This window comes from Amblyraja radiata, chromosome 5 (genome assembly GCF_010909765.2).
Source record: "Amblyraja radiata isolate CabotCenter1 chromosome 5, sAmbRad1.1.pri, whole genome shotgun sequence".
Classification (NCBI taxonomy): Eukaryota; Metazoa; Chordata; class Chondrichthyes; order Rajiformes; family Rajidae; genus Amblyraja; species Amblyraja radiata.
This window is the reverse complement of record NC_045960.1, coordinates 53,131,123-53,150,612: the sequence shown is the minus strand read 5'-3', so window position 1 is coordinate 53,150,612 and position 19,490 is coordinate 53,131,123. Positions and strand designations below refer to the sequence as shown.

The 19,490-nt window shown below is 42.8% G+C and overlaps 1 long non-coding RNA gene across 1 annotated transcript; it reads right to left on the bottom strand.

Annotated features, from left to right (window-relative positions):
- Window positions 1-1,007: 1,007 nt before the first annotated feature.
- On the bottom strand, window positions 1,008-10,609 carry LOC116972834. Its single transcript, XR_004411907.1, has 3 exons — window positions 10,540-10,609; window positions 6,055-6,059; window positions 1,008-1,018 (listed from the first exon to the last, which is right to left on the bottom strand). It is a non-coding gene; the product is annotated as an uncharacterized LOC116972834 (long non-coding RNA).
- Window positions 10,610-19,490: the final 8,881 nt, after the last annotated feature.

Genomic DNA, 19,490 nt, shown 5'->3' with positions numbered 1-19,490 from the left:
AGGAAGCTCTTAAGGGATTTTAACCACTTAGGAGGGGGTACATGGTTATGTAATTGGTGTCTATCGTCTGTCAGTTGTATCAGATGCTCTGTCCTACTTGCAACAGCTCTCCTGATGTCTGGGGGAGCGATGCCAGCCAGTAGGCAGATGTTGTTTATGTCCGTAGATTGGAGGCAACCAGTGATGCTACGGCAGCTGACATTCAACGATGTCGATCTTCTTTGCTTGTGTAGATCTCTTCCAAGCAGGGCAGGCATATTCTGCAGCAGAGAAGCAGAGTGCTAAGACTGTAGTACGTACTGCTGTTGGGTTGGCACCCCATTTCGTGGTGGTGAGCTTGTTCAATATGTTGTTGCGGGTGCCCACCTTTGCTTTAGTGTTTTCCACATGTGCCTTGAAGCAGCGGTTAAGCTGCGATCGAGTGTGACTACAAGGTAGACAGGGTTTGGGCAATGTGTTAGTGGGAGTCCAGACCAAGTGACGTGTAGTTGATGACTAGCCTCTTGGTTCCTCAGGTGGAATGCACAGACCTGTGTTTTCGATGGGTTGGCACGCAGCTGGTTTTCCTCATAGTATGAAAATAAACCAGTGAGTGCCTCTATCAGCGTTGTCTCAACATCTTGGAACTGTGTACCCTGTGCTGTTATACAAAGATCATCAGCATAGATGAAACGCTTAGTTACCAAGTCAGTTAGCTGGTCATTGGTGCAGATGTTGTACAGGATCGGTGTCATAACACTTCATTGAGGGAGGCCGTTATTCTATCATCGCCATCTGCCACGTTTCCCTCCTTTCTCGACAAAGAATCTTCGATTTTGGAGCATCGTTTGTATTAGCTCGGTTAGATGCAGATCTTTTGTCATCTCAAGGATCTTGTAGAGGAGTCGTTTGTGGTTGATAGTGTCATATGCTGCTGACAAATCGACAAACTGCCCTTGTTCGAAGACATCTTCGATATGTTGCGTTAGGTTGACGAGTTGGCTTGTTGTGGACTTGCCTGGGCAGAATCCAGCCTTTTCTGATATTAGGTGTTCATCTACATATGGAGCAAAGCATTTGAGGATGAGTCTCCCAAATAGTTTGTAGGGTAGAGAGATGGGTCCATAACTCTGAGGGCTCTGAGGGGTCCTTCCCTGGCTTCAGTAGTACTCGAGTCTGGCGCCAAAGCTTTGGGATTATCAGATTTGTGGGGCCCTGGAGCAGGGGGATGGGAGCATGAGCAGAGAGACAGAGGGGTGTAAAATGAGGGTAGAAGCAATAGGTAGCAAGGTGAAAGATAAAAGTGGCAGGCAGACAAATCCAGGGCAAAAATCAAAAAGGGCCACTTTTCAATATAATTGTATAAGGGGTAAGAGTGTTATAAAAACAAGCCTGAAGGCTTTGTGTCTCAATGCAAGGAGCATTCGTAATAAGGTGGATGAGTTGATATATTTATATCATGGTATATGGACACATTTTATCTGTTTTGTAGTAAATGCCTACTATTTTCTGTGTGCTTAAGCAAAGCAAGAATTTCATTGTCCTATACAGGGACACATGACAATAAACTCACTTGAACTTGAACTTGAGTTGAATAGGCAGATAGTTATTAATAAATATGATATAGTTGGGATCATGGAGACATGGCTCCAGGGTGACCAAGGCTGGGAGCTGAACATCCAGGTATATTCAATATTCAGGAGGGATAGACAGAAAGGAAAAGGAGGTGGGGTAGCGTTGCTGGTCAGAGAAGAGATTAACGCAATAGAAAGGAAGGACATTAGATTGGAGGATGTGGAATCGATATGGGTAGAGCTGCGAAACACTAAGGGGCAGAAAACGCTAGTGGGAGTTGTGTACAGGGCACCTAACAGTTGTAGTGTAGTTGGGGATGGCATCAAACAGCAAATTAGAAACGTGTGCAACATTGTGTTGAGGGGACCGGTTGCATTGGTTAAACGGGCAAGTGGTGGAATATTGCATTGGGGAATGGGTTGCGTTGGGGAACCAGGCCTCTCATATGACAGGGACCCAACAGTTCCCACTTAGTCTAGTCATTTATTTATTTGCCTTTGTATTCCACAATTTAAGATTTGTAATAGAAAAAAATCACATGTGGTTAAAGTGCACATTGTCAGATTTTTCATAAAGGTCATTTTTATACATTTTGGTTTCACCATGTAGAAATTACAGCAGTGTTTATACATAGTCCCCCTATTTCAGGGCACCATAATGTTTGGGACACAGCAATGTCATGTAAATGAAAGTAGTCATGTTTAGTTGAGTCTGAAGAAGGGTTTTGGCCCGAAACGTTGCCTATTTCCTTCACTCCATAGATCCTGCCGCACCCGCTGAGTTTCTCCAGCAATTTTGACTACCTTCGATTTTTCAGCATCTGCAGTTCCTTCTTGAACATGTTTAGTATTTTGTTGCATATCCTTTGCATGCAATGACTACTTGAAGTTTGCAATTCATGGACATCACCACCTGCTAGGTCTTCTCTGGTGATGCTCTGCCAGGCCTGTATTGCAGCCATCTTTAGCTTATGCTTGTTCTGGGAGCTAGTCCCCTTCAGTTTTCTCTTCAGCATATAAAAGGCATACTCAATTGGGTTCAGATCGGATGATTGACTTGGCCATTCAAGAATTTACCATTTTTTAGCTTTGAAAAACTCCTTTGTTGCTTGAGCAGTATGTTTGGGATTGTCTTGCTGTAGAATGAACCGCCGGCCAATGAGCTTTGAGGCAATTGTTTGAACTTGAGCAGATAGGATGTGTCTATACACTTCAGAATTCATTATGCTACTACCATCAGCAGTTGTATCATCAATGAAGATAAGTGAGTCAGTACCTTCAGCAGCCATACATGCCCAGGCCATAACACCCCAACCACCGTGTTTCACAGATGAGGTGGTATGCTCTGGATCTTGGGCAGTTCCTTCTCTCTCCATACTTTGCTCTTGCCATCATTGATATAAGTTAATCTTCGTCTCATCTGTCCACAAGACTTTTTTCCAGAACTATGGTTGTTCTTTTAAGTACTTCTTGGGAAACTGTAACCCGGCCATTATATTTTTGCGGCTAACCAGTGGTTTGCATCTTGCAGTGTAGCCTCTGTATTTCTGTTCATGAAGTCTTCTGCGGACAGTGGCATTGACAAATCCACACCAGACTCCTGAAGAGTGTTTCTGATCTGTCAGACAGGTGTTTGGGGATTTTTCTTTGTTATAGAGAGAATTCTTCTGTCGTCAGCTGTGGTCTTCCTTGGCCTGCCAGTCCCTTTCGATTAGGAAGCTCACCAGTGCTCTCTTTCTTCTTAATGATGTTCCAAACATTTGATTTTGGTAAGCCTAAGGTTTGGCTGATGTCGTTAACAGTTTTATTCTTGTTTCTCAGTCTCATCATTGCGTCTTTGACTTTCATTGGCACAACTTTGGTCCTCATGTTGATAAACAGCAATAAAAGTTTCCAAAGGTGATGGAAAGACTGGAGGAAAGACAATGTGCTGATAACTTTCTTATACCTGCATTAAGGAGGCATTTAAACGCACTTGAGCAACTACAAACACCTGTAAAGCAAAGATACTAGAGGAGCAAGATAGACCACTCCTACGAAATCCAATGGACTGATGTGTAGTACGCATCAGAACCAAAGATTATAGAGGAGCAAGATAAACCACTCGACGAAAAAGCTGTAGTACGGTCATGGGCTCATGGGTAATTTGTGGCACGCTATTTTGGGAATCATATATATCAGAGGTTTTTTTTTAATGGGCATCTGTCATGGCGCCCACATCTACACGTGTAGCGAGCCGTTCTGCTATGGTGCTCGAATCGCCAATGTAAGCGATTCAAGCACTTTATAGCAGTGTTTCTTCAGGTTCCCCATTAAAGACGAAAGGTAAGAAAAAAATTATAACTTTCTGTGTTGAGGTCGATCTCTTCCTATAGCTCAGATCGCGGAGCCGGGGGTCCCCAGAAGAATTGCTCTGATCGCTGGCCCCGCAGACTATAACACTCTGAAGCTGCGGTGTGTGGAGCTTGTAGTCGCGGGGGTAGCGTGCACTTTCCCTCGCGGAGTCTGGGATCCCTCGCCGGAGAAAAGCTCCGATCGCCGGCCCGCGGCTTATAACATCATGAAGCCCCGGTCTCCGGTAGGAGGCAGCCGATTCAGGACCTCCAAGCAGCGGAGATCCCGAATCGACTTGTGTTTAAGCAGGTTTGAAATAGTGTTAAAAATACAGGAAAAAAATGATGTTAAATATACACAATGCACACGTCAGAGGTGTTTAAAATGCATGATAAATAGAGTTATAGGGAACAATGACATGCCACGAGGAGCACACATTAAAGCCTTAATTTCCTTCCCAATGTATGATGACTGTAACATATATAATTCTTTTCTTATGATCCTGACAATGTATTATATTATATAAGACATTTTTTGGTACATCAGCAAGTTATTAGAAAGTCTTCTTTTATAGACTTAGCACAATAATAAAGGTAGACAAAAATGCTCCAGCTCCATAAGAATTTCTCCAGCATTTTTGTCTACCTTCGATTTTCCAGCATCTGCAGTTCCTTCTTAAACAATAATAAGCGTATCAATTTTTACACTGCTGTACATTTTTGGTTTTGTTCTTATCATAAGGCAGGCATGGTATTGTAAGCTCTTCTACATTTAAGTTAAATCAAGTCAAGTCAAGTCAAGTCAAGTCAAGAGAGTTTATTGTCATGTGCCCCAGATAGGACAATGAAATTCTTGCTTTGCTTCAGCACAACAGAATATAATAGGCATGAATACAGAATATATTCAGTAGGCATAAATTGACCTACTAGAGGAAAAATGCATCTTCAATATACATGTCTCTCCCCACCCCTAAAAACAATTGCATTTAAGTGACATATCATCCATTCTGCAGTTATGTAGTTATAATCAGATTTGTTCTTATAAGTTAATTCTATATGATATTTTACTGTAATTTCAGATGTTGACAGTGGGTCCAGAATACTCGTTGATAAGATCTCCCACAGCGAACTACGGAGAACTTGTCAAAGAACTGCCGTCTTTGTTCTGAACACTCTGTATAATCTCACACATAAAACAATAAATTATGTAAATCTTCCCATAAATGACAGAAATAAAAAGTGTTATCCTTGTTTATGAATTTTGTTGTAGAATGATTTAAAATTGAGTGGATTGATGCAATATACTGCTAACCCACAAATGTTTAGGTATGAGATATTCACATTTAAAAACTCACTCAGAGCTCGGGTGGCTGCGAGTGGCTGCCGGGCCCGGACAGCGGAACCGCAGCTGGACCCGGGGCTCGCAGGTGACCTGGGAACTGCAGCTAGTCCCGGAGGGTCCTGGCCCCTATGCAAAAAAGGCTGCGGACCCCTGGACTAAACCAAACCGTCGATCCTGTCCCGCCATCCTTTTTTCAAAATTTAGCAACTCAAATGGTGGTGCGTCTTCATTGCCGGGAAATAGGGTAACTAATTTCCCTCAAATATATGTAGATTTCCCTCAAATATATGTTAAATTAAAAACTAAACTATGGTAGCAATGCACAGTTTTCTTGTAAAATGCTCGCACTTCTGCATCAATGTAGGTATGTATACATTATATTTCTTTACACTAATATAGAATGAAAAAATATCTTGGCAAGTGTTATTTATATTTTATTCACAATATTAGGATTTCAGAGAGAGGTTGAATGAAAGAAAAAAAAGTTCAACAAAATTAGGAGATCACAAGAAAGAAACTAGAGAAACATACATATGTGTGTGTTATATATTTATATACATATATATCACACATATATACGCATCATATATACACATCATATAATGAATATATGTGTTTATATATATAAGAAACTAGAGAATTATATATGTGTGTTATATAATTATATACATCAATATCACATTTATATATCTGTGTATCATATATATAATATACTAGACCAAGTGCAGACCCATTGGGTCTGTTGCCCCAACGTGCGGTTGTGGGGGGGGAGGCGGCATGCAGCATCACACACACTAACTATCCCCCCCCCCCCCCCCCCCCGTACTCATGCTAATTATCCTTGATATTATATTAATATTATTAATTTGCTCCTTTTACCCCATAACCACCCTATCTACTGACGCATAGCCCCCAACTTGCAGTCACATCTAGAGAGGGGGTGTAGAGAGTGAGAGCAGAGAGAAGGGGCAGTGACACAGAGAGAGGAGCAAGAGGGAGAGGGGGTGGCGAGGAGGAGAAGAGGGAGGGTGGGTGAGAGGTGAAAGGTGGGGGTGGAGGGGAGGAGAGAGAGAGGGTGATAGTGAGGGGGAGAGAGGGGGGGAGAGGTGAGGGGAGGGGGGGAGAGGGGAGGGGGAGAGGTGAGGGGAGGGGGAGAGGTGAGGGGAGGGGGAGAGGTGGGGAGCAGGGAGGGTGGAGGGAAGGGGGTAGAGGTGTGTGGAGGGGCGGGGAGTTTAGGGGAGGGACGGTGGGGGAGGGGATGGAGGGGAGGAGTGGGAGAAAAAGGGAGAAAGAGAGAGGGGGGGAGAGGAGAGGGGGGGAGGAGAGGGGGGGAGAGGAGAGGGGGTTGAGGACGGGGGGAGAGGACAGGGGGAGAGGTGAGGGGGGAGAGGAGAGGGGGGGAGAGGAGAAGGGGGGGAGAGGAGAAGGGGGGGAGAGGAGAGGGGGGGAGAGGAGAGGGGGGGGAGAGGAGAGGGGGGAGAGAGGAGAGGGGGGAGTGAGGGGGTGTGCTGAGAGGGGGGTGAGGGGAGGGGGAGAGGTGGGGAGCAGGGAGGGGGGGTGGAGGGAAGGGGGTAGGGGTGTGTGGAGGGGAGGGGGGTTTAGGGGAGGGACGGTGGGGGAGGGGATGGAGGGGAGGAGGCGGAGAAAAAGAGGGGAAGAGAGGGGGGGAGTGGAGAGAAGGGGGGAGAGGAGAGGGGGGAGAGGAGAGGAGGGAGAGGAGAGGGGGGGAGAGGAGAGGGGGGGAGGAGAGGGTGGGGAGGAGAGGGGGTGGAGAGGAGAGGGGGGGAGGAGAGGAGAGGGGGGGGGAGAGAGAGGGGGGGGGCAGAGAGAGTGCCTTTTTATTTCAACCCAAACCCCCCAAACAACCATTTGCAGGCAGTGCTTTTTTACTTTAACCATATTTTCATTTCAAACCACATTAAGGGTACTTACTCACAGTTGTGTGGACATGTGTTCAGTGTTATTCACAGCTCAGAGAAACGTGACCCTCTGCCTTCCTCCAGCTTGCAGACTAATTGAGGCACACCACTTCCTGGTTTTATAGTCCATCCCCCCTGCCGCCAGCGGGGGCAGCAGAGAGAATGGGGAATTTTGTAAAATCATTAATATCTCTGTCATTTTTCATCGACTGGAAAAATCCTCGGCACACATGCGGCGGAAGGGGGCTCTGAGCGAGGTGGCCAAAAATGACGGCCGTAGGTGGCGGCGTTCTCTCGGAAATCGAAGCACAGATCGCCAAAAGCGGTCAAGAACAGAGTTTTAGTAATATAGATGTGTTTATAAAATATAAATATAGGCAAATATAATGGCTTATGGCTTATGTTCCTTATATCTTATAGCAAAATATAAAGGCAAATATAATTGTCTTTATGACTTATGTACATCATGAGAATGGCTCATGTACATCATGAGTTGCTTTAAATCAAAGTTGCTTCTGATCTATGAGGAACTTTGAAATCTATTATCTCTACCTTGCCACTCACACACAGAAACACACACATACCGTTCCCCCACAACACTGATTAAACAAAAGATCTTGGAATATGGTTCAGAGACCTTTCATTGAGCATTGTTGTTCATTTTATACGCAGTTTCCCTTTTTAATTTTTTTTTAAAAAGGAGCACCTTATTTATTATAAACAAAGATAATAATAGTCTAACAATGAAGGCTAAGAGAACAAGATAAACTACAAAATCCAATGGACTGACGTGGATTAAACTGCGAGAGGCAGAACGGAGATCGGGGTCTTATTCCTAAAATGGCGGAAGTGACGTTCCGTTGCGTTCTGATGCGTACTACACGTCAATCCATTGGATTTCGCAGGAGTGGTCTATCTTGCTCCTCTAGTATCTTTGATCAGAACGCAACGGAACGCCACTTCCGCCATTTTAGGAATAAGACCCCGATCCCCGTTATGCCTCTCGCAGTTTAATCCATGTCAGTCCATTGGATTTTGCAGTTTATTTTGGTCTCTTAGCCTTCTATGTTAGACCATTATTATCTTTGTTTATAATAAATAAGGTGTTTAAAAAAAAATAATAATAAAAAGGGAAACTGCGTATAAAATGAGCGACAATGCGCAATGAAAGATCTCTGGACCATATGCATTCTATAATCTTTGGTTTAATCAGTGCTGTGGGGGAACGGTATGTGTGTATTACTGTGTGTGAGTGGCAAGATGGAGATAATAGATTTCAATGTTCCTCATGGATCAGAAGCAACTTTGATTTAAAGCAACTCATGATGTACATGAGCCATTCTCATGATGTACATAAGCCATAAAGGCAATTATATTTGCCTTTATTTTCTTGCCTATAAGATATAAGGAACATAAGCCATAAGCCAATATATTTGCCTATATTTATATATTATAAACAGGTATATATATTATATATATGATACACACACATATATAAATGTGCTATTGATGTATATAATTATATAACACACATACATATTTCTCTAGTTTCTTATATATATAAACACATATTCATTATATATATATATATGCGTATATATGTGTCATATATATGTATATAAATATATAACACACACATATGTATATCTCTCCAGTATCTTTCTTGTGATCTCCTCTAATTTTGGTGAACATTTTTTTCTTTCATTCAACCTCTCTCTCTACATATATCTACATATATTTGAGGGAAATGAGTTACCGTATTTCCCGGCAATGAAGACGCACCACCATTTGAGTTGCTAAATTTTGAATAAAGGATGGCGGGACAGGATCGAGGGTTTGGTTTAGTCCAGGGGTCTGCAGCCTTTTTTGCATAGGGGCCAGGACCCTCTGGGACTAGCTGCAGTTCCCAGGTCACCTGCGAGCCCTGGGTCCAGCTGCGGTTCCGCTCACTGGTCCCGTCGGCCGCTCGCAGCCACCCGAGCTACTGAGTGAGTTTTTATATGTGAATATCTCATAACGAAACATTTGTGGGTTAGCAGTATATTGCATCAATCCACTCAATTTTTAATTATTCTACATCAAAATTCATAAACAAGGATAACACTTTTTATTTCTGTCATTTATGGGAAGATTTACATAATTTATTGTTTTGTGCGTGAGATATACAGGGTGTTCAGAACAAAGACGGCAGTTCTTTGACAAGTTCTCCGTAGTTCCCTATAGGAGATCTTATCAACGAGTATTCTGGACCCACTGTCAACATCTGAAATTACAGTAAAATATCATATAGAATTAACTTATAAGAACAAATCTGATTATAACTACATAACTGCAGAATGGATGATATGTCACTTAAATGCAATTGTTTTCAGGGGTGGGGATAGACATGTATATTGAAGATGCATTTTTCCTTTAATAGGTCAATTTATGCCTACTGAATAAATTCTGTATTCAAGCCTACTATATTCTGTTGTGCTGAAGCAAAGCAAGAATTTCATTGTCCTATCTGGGACACATGACAATAAACCCTCTTGACTTGACTTGACTTATCTTAAATGTAGAAGAGCTTACAATACCATGCATGCCTTACAACAAGAACAAAACCAAAAATGTACAGCAGTGTAAAAATTGATACCTTTATTATTGTTTAAGAAGGAACTGCAGATGCTGGAACATCTTTATTATTGTGCTAAGTCTAGATCTATAAAAGAAGACTTTCTAATAACTTGCTCATGTACCAAAAAATGTCTTATATAATATAATACATTGTCGGGATCATTAGAATAGAATTGTATATGTTACAATCATCATACATTGGGAAGGAATTAAGGCTTTAATTTGTGCTCCTCGTGGCATGTTGTTGCTCCCTATAACTCCATTTATCATGTATTTTAAACACCATTGATCCGTGTACATTGTGTATATTTAACACCATTTATCATGTATTTTAAACACCACTGATCCGTGTACATTGTGTATATTTAATACCATTTATCGTGTATTCTAAACAACATTGATCCATGTACATTGTGTATATTTAACACCATTTAACCTGTATTTTAAACACTATTTCAAACCGGCTTAAACACAAGCCGATTCGGGACCTCCGCTGCTTGGAGGTCCCGAATCGGCCGCCTCCTACCGGAGACCGGGGCTTCATGATGTTATAGGCCGCAGGCCGGCGGTCGGTGCTCTTCTCCGGCGAGGAATCCCAGACTCCGCGAGGGAAAGTGCACGCTGCTCCGGCGACTAGAAGCTCCACACACCGCGGCTTCAGTGTTATAGTCTGCGGGCCAGCAATCAGCGCAATTCTTCTGGCGACCCCCGGCTCCGTGATCTGAGCTATAGGAAGAGATCGGCCTCAAGACAGAAAGTTATAATTTTTTTCTTACCTTTCATCTTTAGTGGGGAACCTGAAAAAAGACTGCTATAAAGTGCTCGAATCGCTTACATTGGCGATTCGAGCACTGTAGCAGAACAGCTCGCTACGCTGGCAGATGTGGATGCAATGACAGGAGCCCATAAAAAAAAAACCCTCATATATTTGATTCCCAAAATGGCGCGAAAAAATTACCCATGAGCCCATGACCGTACTACGGATTTTTCGTCGTATCTTGCTCCTCTAGAATCTTTACTGTGAAGCCATGTATGTCCCCAACATTATGGTACCTTGAAATGGGGGGGACTATGTATAAACACAGCTGTAATTTCTACATGGTGAAACCAAAGTGTATAAAAATACCCTTTAATAAAATCTGACAACGTGTACTTTAACCACATGTAATCTCAAATTGTGGAGTACAGGGGCAAATAAATAAACGATGGGTCTTTGGCCTAAACATTATGGAGGGCACTGTATTCATCCAAACTTTCAAAACTGTTTTGAAGTGCAATTTATCATGGGATTTGTATGACTTTCTCCATATAATTAGTATAGTACTGATAAAGGATTAGTTATCCAATGATCCATAATAACTGCAGCTAGAAATTCTTATTTTATTACTTTGCAACATTCCTGATAAAGCTGGAACTTAAATAAGGCAATTGGTAAAAATTTGTCGCATAAAATGGCATTCTGCCAGCTCCACATTCTTTTCAATTGTAGGTTTACAGTTGCAAGCAGTGATTAATTGTATTGTTTGTAACTTTACTCTTGCTCAGTCAAATTTAGACATTTAATAGTGACTTTGCCAAGAACCATTCCAGATATATTACATACCTTATAAGTCACTTCATGTTCATTTTGGCATGTAGACCTAATTTTAAAAAAGTGTAACAAACATGTAATATTGTGCATTTTTTAAATACAAGAGTTTTACACAACGTTCTCAAAGTTCAGTTCTTCACATCATATATTCCTCACTCTTTCAAAGATTAACATGTACAATCATACAGAGTATTACAATCATAATCATGAATATACCTTCAAAAAAATATAGGCGTTGGTATTTTTAGTTGTCTATTTCTCCCATGTTTTACATTGTGGGATGCCTTTTTCTCTTAGCATCAGAAAGGTGCGATGTGGTTAAGATTTTGCCTTGCCTTACTCTACCTAAAGTGGCAGTATTCTTAGATGGACAGAATTTAAATAAAATATCTGTGCCTCTGAGCAGGATTAGACTGTCTGAAGTGATGCCCTTCTGTATAATTTAACGGCAAGGCCCAGATGTTATTATTAATTGCAATATATATATATATATATTGCAATTAATAATAACATCTACACACACACACATATACACACACACACACACACACACATATATATATATATATATATACACACACACACATATATATATACACACACACACACATATATGTACATACACACACATATATGTATATACACACACACACACATATATATATACATACACACACACATATATATACATATACACACACACACATACATACATATATGAACATTGCCGACCACATTCAGTAATTGAAGTTATTAAATATCATCATCAGTATCACCAATGAAAAAAAAAGAGAAATAGACCAAATGGAGCCTCAGTTTCCTGTCTCAACCTTATTTGGAGGACTACATTCAAAGCTACCCCAAATGGAAGTAGTGTAAACCCAATAATATAGAGATTAGCTCAAAATCAAAAATATAATACATTAATCGTAATAATAGGAAACCATAATAGAGCAAAACGTAACTTTGAAGTGCAACTATAGAGGTTCATGTTTACTGACGTTAGTGTTGTGTAGTGTTTGGGAAGAAGTTGTTTTTGAACCAAGTGGTCACAGTTTTCAGTATCCTATACCCTCTTCCCGATGGGAATACCATCTCCTGTAGATCCTTTCGATGCTGGGAAAATCAGTACCTATGATAGACTGGGCAATGTCGACCACTCCTTCGTCCTGGGCATTCTTGTTACTAGGTCGTGTTGCAACCAGGCACAATGCACTCTACTATGCACATGCATAAGTTCGATAGAGTATCAATGTTCTGGGCCCAGGACTGATCTTCTGTGATATGCTTGCACAGGAACTTGAAGCTGTTGACTCTCTCCACTTCCATCCCATCGATCAAGAAAGCCGTGTGATGCCTGGCTTTCCCCACTCAAAGTCATCAATCAGCCCCCTGGTCTTGCTAATACTCAGAGCAAGATTGATGTTCTAATATCATTCAATTGGTTTTTAAATCTCCCTCTTGGACTCTGACTCATTGTTACCCATTCGACAACAGTGGTATCTTGATAAATTTAAAGTTTTAGAGATGAATTTAAAGTACCTCCCCAGGTACTTTTCTCTATACCACACAAGATGTAACACCTATCCATCCCTGCACCTCGTCCTCATCTCCATCCTGGAACCCCAACAGCTCTTGCAGGTGAGAGAGGTTCACATGCACATCTTCAAAGTTCATATACAATATTCGGTGCTCCAGATGTGTCCTCCTTCACATTAACAATACCAAACATTGGTTAGGCGACAGTTTTGCTGAACTCTTGCACCTGGTATAGGATAGATAATAGACAATAGGTGCAGGAGTAGGCCATGCCAGCAACGCCATTCAATTTGATCATGGCTGATCAGCCACAATCAGTACCTCATTCCTGCCTTCTTCCGATATCCCCTGACCGCTATCTTCAAGAGACCTATCTAGCTCTCTATTGAAAGTTTCCAGAGAACCGGCCTCCACCACTCTCTGAGGCAGAGAATTCCACAGACTCACAACTCTTTGTGTGAAAAAGTGTTTCCTCATCTCCGTTCTAAATGGCTTACCCCTTATTCTTAAACTGTGGCCGCTGGTTCAGAACTCCCCTAACATCGGGAACATGTTTCCTGCCTCTAACGTGTCCAAACCCTTAATAATCTTATATGTTTCAATAAGATCCCCTCTCATCCTTTTAAATTCCAGAGTAAACAAGCCCAGCCACTCCGTTGTCTCAGCATATGACAGGCCCGCCATACCGGGAGTTAACCTTGTGAACCTACGCTGCACTCCCTCAATAGCAAGAATGTCCTTCCTCAAATTTGGAGACCAATACTGCAAACAATACTCCAGGTGTGATCTCACTAGGGCCCTGTACAACTGCAGTATAACCTCTTTGCTCCTATACTCAACTACTCTTGTTATGAAGGCTAACATGCCATTCGCTTTCTTCACTGCCTGCTGTATCTGCACGCTTTCATTGACTGATGAACAAGGACCCCTAGATCCCGTTGTATTTCCCTTTTCCCAACTTCATTTAGATAATAATCTTCCCTCCTGTTTTTGCTACCAAAGTGGATAACCTCACATTTATCCACATTAAACTGCTTTTGCTATGCAGCTGACCATTCATCCAACCTGTCCAAGTCACCCTGCATTCACATAGCATCCTCCTCACAGTTCACACTACCACCCAGCTTTGTGTCATCTGCAAATTTGCTGATGTTACTTGTAATCCCTTCATCTAAATCATTAATCTATATTACTAAAAGTCTGTTCTTGACCGGTTTTGGCCATCTGTGCTGCGATTTCCGAGAGAACGCCGCCACCTACGGCCGTCATTTTTGGCCACCTTGCTCAGAGCCCCCCTCCGCTGCATGTGTGCTGAGGATTTTTTTCCCGTCGATTAAAAATGACAGAGATATTAATGTTTTTACAAAATTCCACATTCTCTCTGCTGCCCCCGCTGGCGGCAGGGGGGAGGGACTATAAAACCAGGAAGTGGTGTGCCACACAGTCTCTTCAAGATGGAGGAAGGCAGAGGGTCACGTTTCTCTGAGCTGTGAATAACACTGAACACATGTCTACTCAAATGTAAGTGCCCTTAGTGGTTCTAAAATGCTTGCACAATGTGTCTATTGGTTCTAAAGCTTGCAAAAAGTGTCTATTGGTTCTAAATCTTGCAAAAAAATGTCTATTGGTTCTAAAGCTTGCAAAAAATGTCTATTAGTTCTAAACCTTGCAAAAAAATGTCTATTGGTTCTAAAGCTTGCAAAAAAATGACTATTGGTTCTAAAGCTTACAAAAAAATGTCTATTGGTTCTAAAATGGTTCATACTAGCGCTCCAGAAAGCGCCCCCCCCCCCTCTTTCCCGTGGTTGGCTTGGCTTGGGTGTGTCTTGAAATTGAAAGGCACTACTTACTGCAAATGGTGGCATGAAGTTGAAAGGCACTACTTACTGCAAATGGTGGCTTGGTTGCTTTGGCTTGAAGTTGAAAGGCACTACTTACTGCAAATGGTGGCTTGGTTGCTTTGGCTTGAAGTTGAAAGGCACTACTTACTGCAAATGGTGGCTTGGGTGTGGCTTGAAGTTGAAAGACACCACTTACTGCAAATGGTGGCTTGGGAGCTTTGGCTTGAAGTTGAAAGGCACTATTACTGCAAATGGTGGCTTGGTTGCTTTGGCTTGAAGGTGAAAGGCACTACTTGCTGCAAATGGTGGCTTGGTTGCTTTGGCTTGAAGTTGAAAGGCACTTCACTGCAAATGGTGGCTTGGGAGCTTTGGCTTGAGGTTGAAAGGCACTATTACTGCAAACGGTGGCTTGGTTGCTTTGGCTTGAAGTTGAAAGGCACTACTTACTGCAAATGATGGCTTGGTTGCTTTGGCTTGAAGTTGAAAGGCACTACTTACTGCAAATGGTGGATTGGGTGCGGCTTGAAGTTGAAAGACACCACTTACTGCAAATGGTGGCATGAAGTTGAAAGGCACTACTTACTGCAAATGGTGGATTGGTTGCTTTGGCTTGAAGTTGAAAGGCACTACTTACTGCAAATGGTGGCTTGGGAGTTTTGACGAAGTTGAAAGGCACTACTTCCTGCAAATGATGGCTTGGTGTGGCTTGAAGTTGAAAGGCACTACTTACTGCAAATGGGGAGCGTGGGTGCATTGGCTTGAAGTTGAAAGGCACTACTTACTGCAAATTGTGGCTTGAAGTTGAAAGTCACTACTTACTGCAAATGGTGGCATGAAGTTGAAAGGCACTACTTCCTGCAAACGATGGCTTGGGTGTGGCTTGAAGTTGAAATACACCACTTACTGCAAATGGTGGCATGAAGTTGAAAGGCACTAATTACTGCAAATGGTGCCTTGGGAGCTTTGACTTGAAGTTGAAGGGCACTAATTACTGCTAATGGTGGCTTGGGAGCTTTGACTTGAAGTTGAAAGTCACTACTCACTGCAAATGGAGGCGTGGGAGCTTTGGCTTGAAGTTGAAAGGCACTATTACTGCGAATGGTGGCTTGGTTGCATTGGCTTGAAGTTGAAAGGCACTACTTACTGCAAATGGTGGCTTGGGAGCTTTGACTTGAACTTGAAAGGCACTACTTACTGCAAATGATGGCTTGGGTGTGGCTTGAAGTTGAAAGGCACTAACTGCAAATGGTGGCTTGGGTGTGGCGGGTGTGGCTTGAAGTTGAAAGGCACTACTTACTGCAGATGGTGGCTTGTGTGCAATGGCTTGAAGTTAAAATGCATTACTTACTGCAAATGGGGGCGTGGGTGCCTTGGCTTGAAGTTGAAAGGCACTACTTACTGCAAATTGTGGCTTGAAGTTGAAAGGCACTACTTACTGCAAATGGTGGCTTGGGTGCTTTGGCTTTAAGTTGAAAGGAACTACTTACTGCAAATTGTAGCTTGGGTGCTTTGGCATTAAGTTGAAAGGCACTGCAAATGGTGGCATGAAGTTGAAAGGCACTACTTACTGCAAGTGGTGGCTTGGGAGCTTTGGTTTGAAGTTGAAAGGCACTATTACTGCAAATGGTGGCTTGGTTGCTTTGGCTTGAAGTTGAAAGGCACTATTTACTGCAAATGGTGGCTTGGTTGCTTTGGCATGAAGTTGAAAGGCACTACTTACTGCAAATGGTGGCTTGGGAGCTTTGACTTGAAGTTGAAAGGCACCTCTTACTGCTAATGGTGGCTTGGGTGTGGCTTGGGCATGGTTTGAAGTTGAAAGCCACTATTTACTGCAAATGGTGGCTTGGGTGCATTGGCTTGAAGTTGAAAGGCACCACTTACTGCAAATGGTGGCATGAAGTTGAAATGCACTACTTACTGCAAATGGTGGCTTGGGTGCTTTGGCTTGAAGTTAAAAGGCACTACTGTAAAAGCACTTACTTCCTGTTTGCACTGTATATTGATTTTAGATAAAACGCTACCACTTACGGCTGTGATTTTTGGCCATCTTACTCAGTCCCCCTCCGCTGAGCAGGTGCAGAGAATTCTTCCCATCAATGAAAAATAAAAGTGTTATTAGTTTTTTTTTAAATGTTGAGAATCTCTCTCCTGTCAATCACTCCATGAAAGCCACACCTTTTCCGGTGGGGGGGAGGGGGTTATAAAACCCGGAAATGTGGGTGTGGCTCAGTCTCTGCAAGGTGGAGGAGGAAGAGGTCACGACTCGCTGTCTTTAGTGGCTTTGCACCCTACTTCAAATGGTATGAAACTGCACTTGAATTTGGTGGCCTTGCACCCTGCTAGAAGTGGTAGGAAACTGCACTTGAATTTGGTGGCCTTATACCCTGCTTGAAATAGAATTTCAAGGATTAGCCGTGAGTCAACTACCAGCCCACCAGCCGTGAGTGAGTGAGTTGCCAGCACAACAGGCTTGATTGACTGTGACGCCAGCCCAAGAATCCATTTGGCGCACAATTTGCATACTAGCCCTCTGGAAACCAGTCCCTTCAGCCCATAACACCCATACTAGCGCTCCAGAAAGCCCCCCCCCCCCCCCCCCCCAACTGGCCACCAATATTAGAATTGGTGGAGAGGTGGAATATTGCGTTGGATGACCAGCCCTCCTGTGTGATGCTGGGACCCAACGGGTCCGACTTAGTCTAGTATATATTGTAAATAACTGCGGTCCCAGCACCGAGCGTTGCAGTTACCCACTAGTCACTGCCTGCCTTTCTGAAAGGGACCCATTAATCCCTACTCTTTGCTTCCTGGCTGCCAACCAATTTTCTATCCATGTCAGCACTCTACCCTCAATACCATGTGCCCTAATTTTGCCCACTAATCTCCTATGTGGGACCTTATCAAATGCTTTCTGAAAGTCCAGGTACACTTCATCCACGGGCTCTCCCTTGTCCATTTTCCTAGTTACATCCTCAAAAAATTCCAGAAGATTAGTCAAGCATGATTTCCCCTTTGTAAATCCATGCCGACTCGGACCGATCCTGTTACTGCTATCTAAATGTGCTGCTATTTCATCTTTTATGATAGACTCCAGCATCTTCCCCACCACCGATGTCAAGCTAACTGGTCTATACTTCCCTGTTTTCTCTCTCCCGCCTTTCTTAAAAAGTGGGATAACATTAGCTACCCTCCAATCCACAGGAACTGATCCTGAATCTATAGAACATTGGAAAATGATCACCAATGTGTCCATGATTTCTAGAGCCACTTCCTTAAGTACCCTGGGATGCAGACCTTCAGGCCCTGGGGATTTATCAGCCTTCAGTCCCATCAGTCTACCCAACACCATTTCCTGCCTAATGTGGATTTCCTTCAGTTCCTCCAACACCCCAGATCCTCTGGCTAATACATCAGCAAGATTGTTTGTGTCCTCCTTAGTGAAGACGGATCCAAAGTACCTGTTCACCTCGTCTGCCATTTCCTTGTTCCCCATAATAAATTCACCCTTTTCAGTCTTCAAGGTAAAACTTTCGTCTTAACTAATATTTTCCTCTTCACATACCTAAAGAAGCTTTTACTATCCTCCTTTATATTCTTGGCTAGCTTACCTTCGTACCTCATATTTTGGTTTCTAACCATTTTAACTCCTCTTCCCGTTCCCATATTGACCTTTCTGTCCTGGGCCTCCTCCACTGCAAGAGTGAAGCCACGGGCAAACTGGAGGAACAGCACCACATATTCAGCTTGAGCAACCTACAGCCCAATAGTATGAACATTGAATTCTCCAGTTTTAAGTAACACCCATCCTTCCCCACTCACCCTTCACCATCCCAATGTGCACCCATTTCTCCCACTCCCAACCCCATTTTAATCCAACCAACCCCATTCCACTAATATACCTCTTTCTGGCTTTACATTTCACTCTTCTCTCCATATCTGGCACCTTTTCATCTACTTTCCATCTCTAGCCTTTATCCACTCATCTGCCAATCAAAGCCTCCTCACCTGTATCCACCTGCCAGGCTTTATTCCATGCCTACCACTTTTTCAGCTTTCTCCCCTCTACTACAATCAGTGTGCAGAAAGATCCCGCCAAAACTTCTCTAATCCATTCCTTCCACAGATACTGCCAGACTTGCTGAGATCATCTAGCATATTGTGTTTTAAACAGATTCCAACATCTTGTTGGAAACATAACCATTGGTTAGCATGCAACAAAAGCTCTTCGCTATACCTCGGTACATGTGACAATAAACTCAACTAAATATCTGCAATTCCTTGTGACTCCAAGTTAAAGATGGCATTGGAGCTGTGTTTGGTCACACAGTGATGAGTATAGAGAGGGTTCAGCAGGACAGAAGTGCTCCAGTGTTGATGGTTAGAGGAAGTGTTGTCATCAATTCATATTGCTTGTGATCAGCCAGTGAAGTCATCGAGGATCCAATTATATGGGATGAGCAGAGACCCAGTTCCCCGAGTGTGGTGAAAAGTTTAGAGGGGATGGTGGTGTCGAACATCAAGTTGTTGTCGAACAGCAGCCTGACATTCTTTTAGGAAGGAGACAAAGATAAATTAATTTTGTCAGAGGGTGATGAATTTGTGGAATTCTTTGCCACAGAAGGCTGCCAAGTCAGTGGGTATTTTTATCGCAGGGATAGATTCTTGCTTAGTACGGGTGTCAGAGGTTATGGGGAGAAGGCTGGAGAATGGGGTTAGGAGGGGAGATAGATCAGCCATGATTGAATGGCGGCATAGA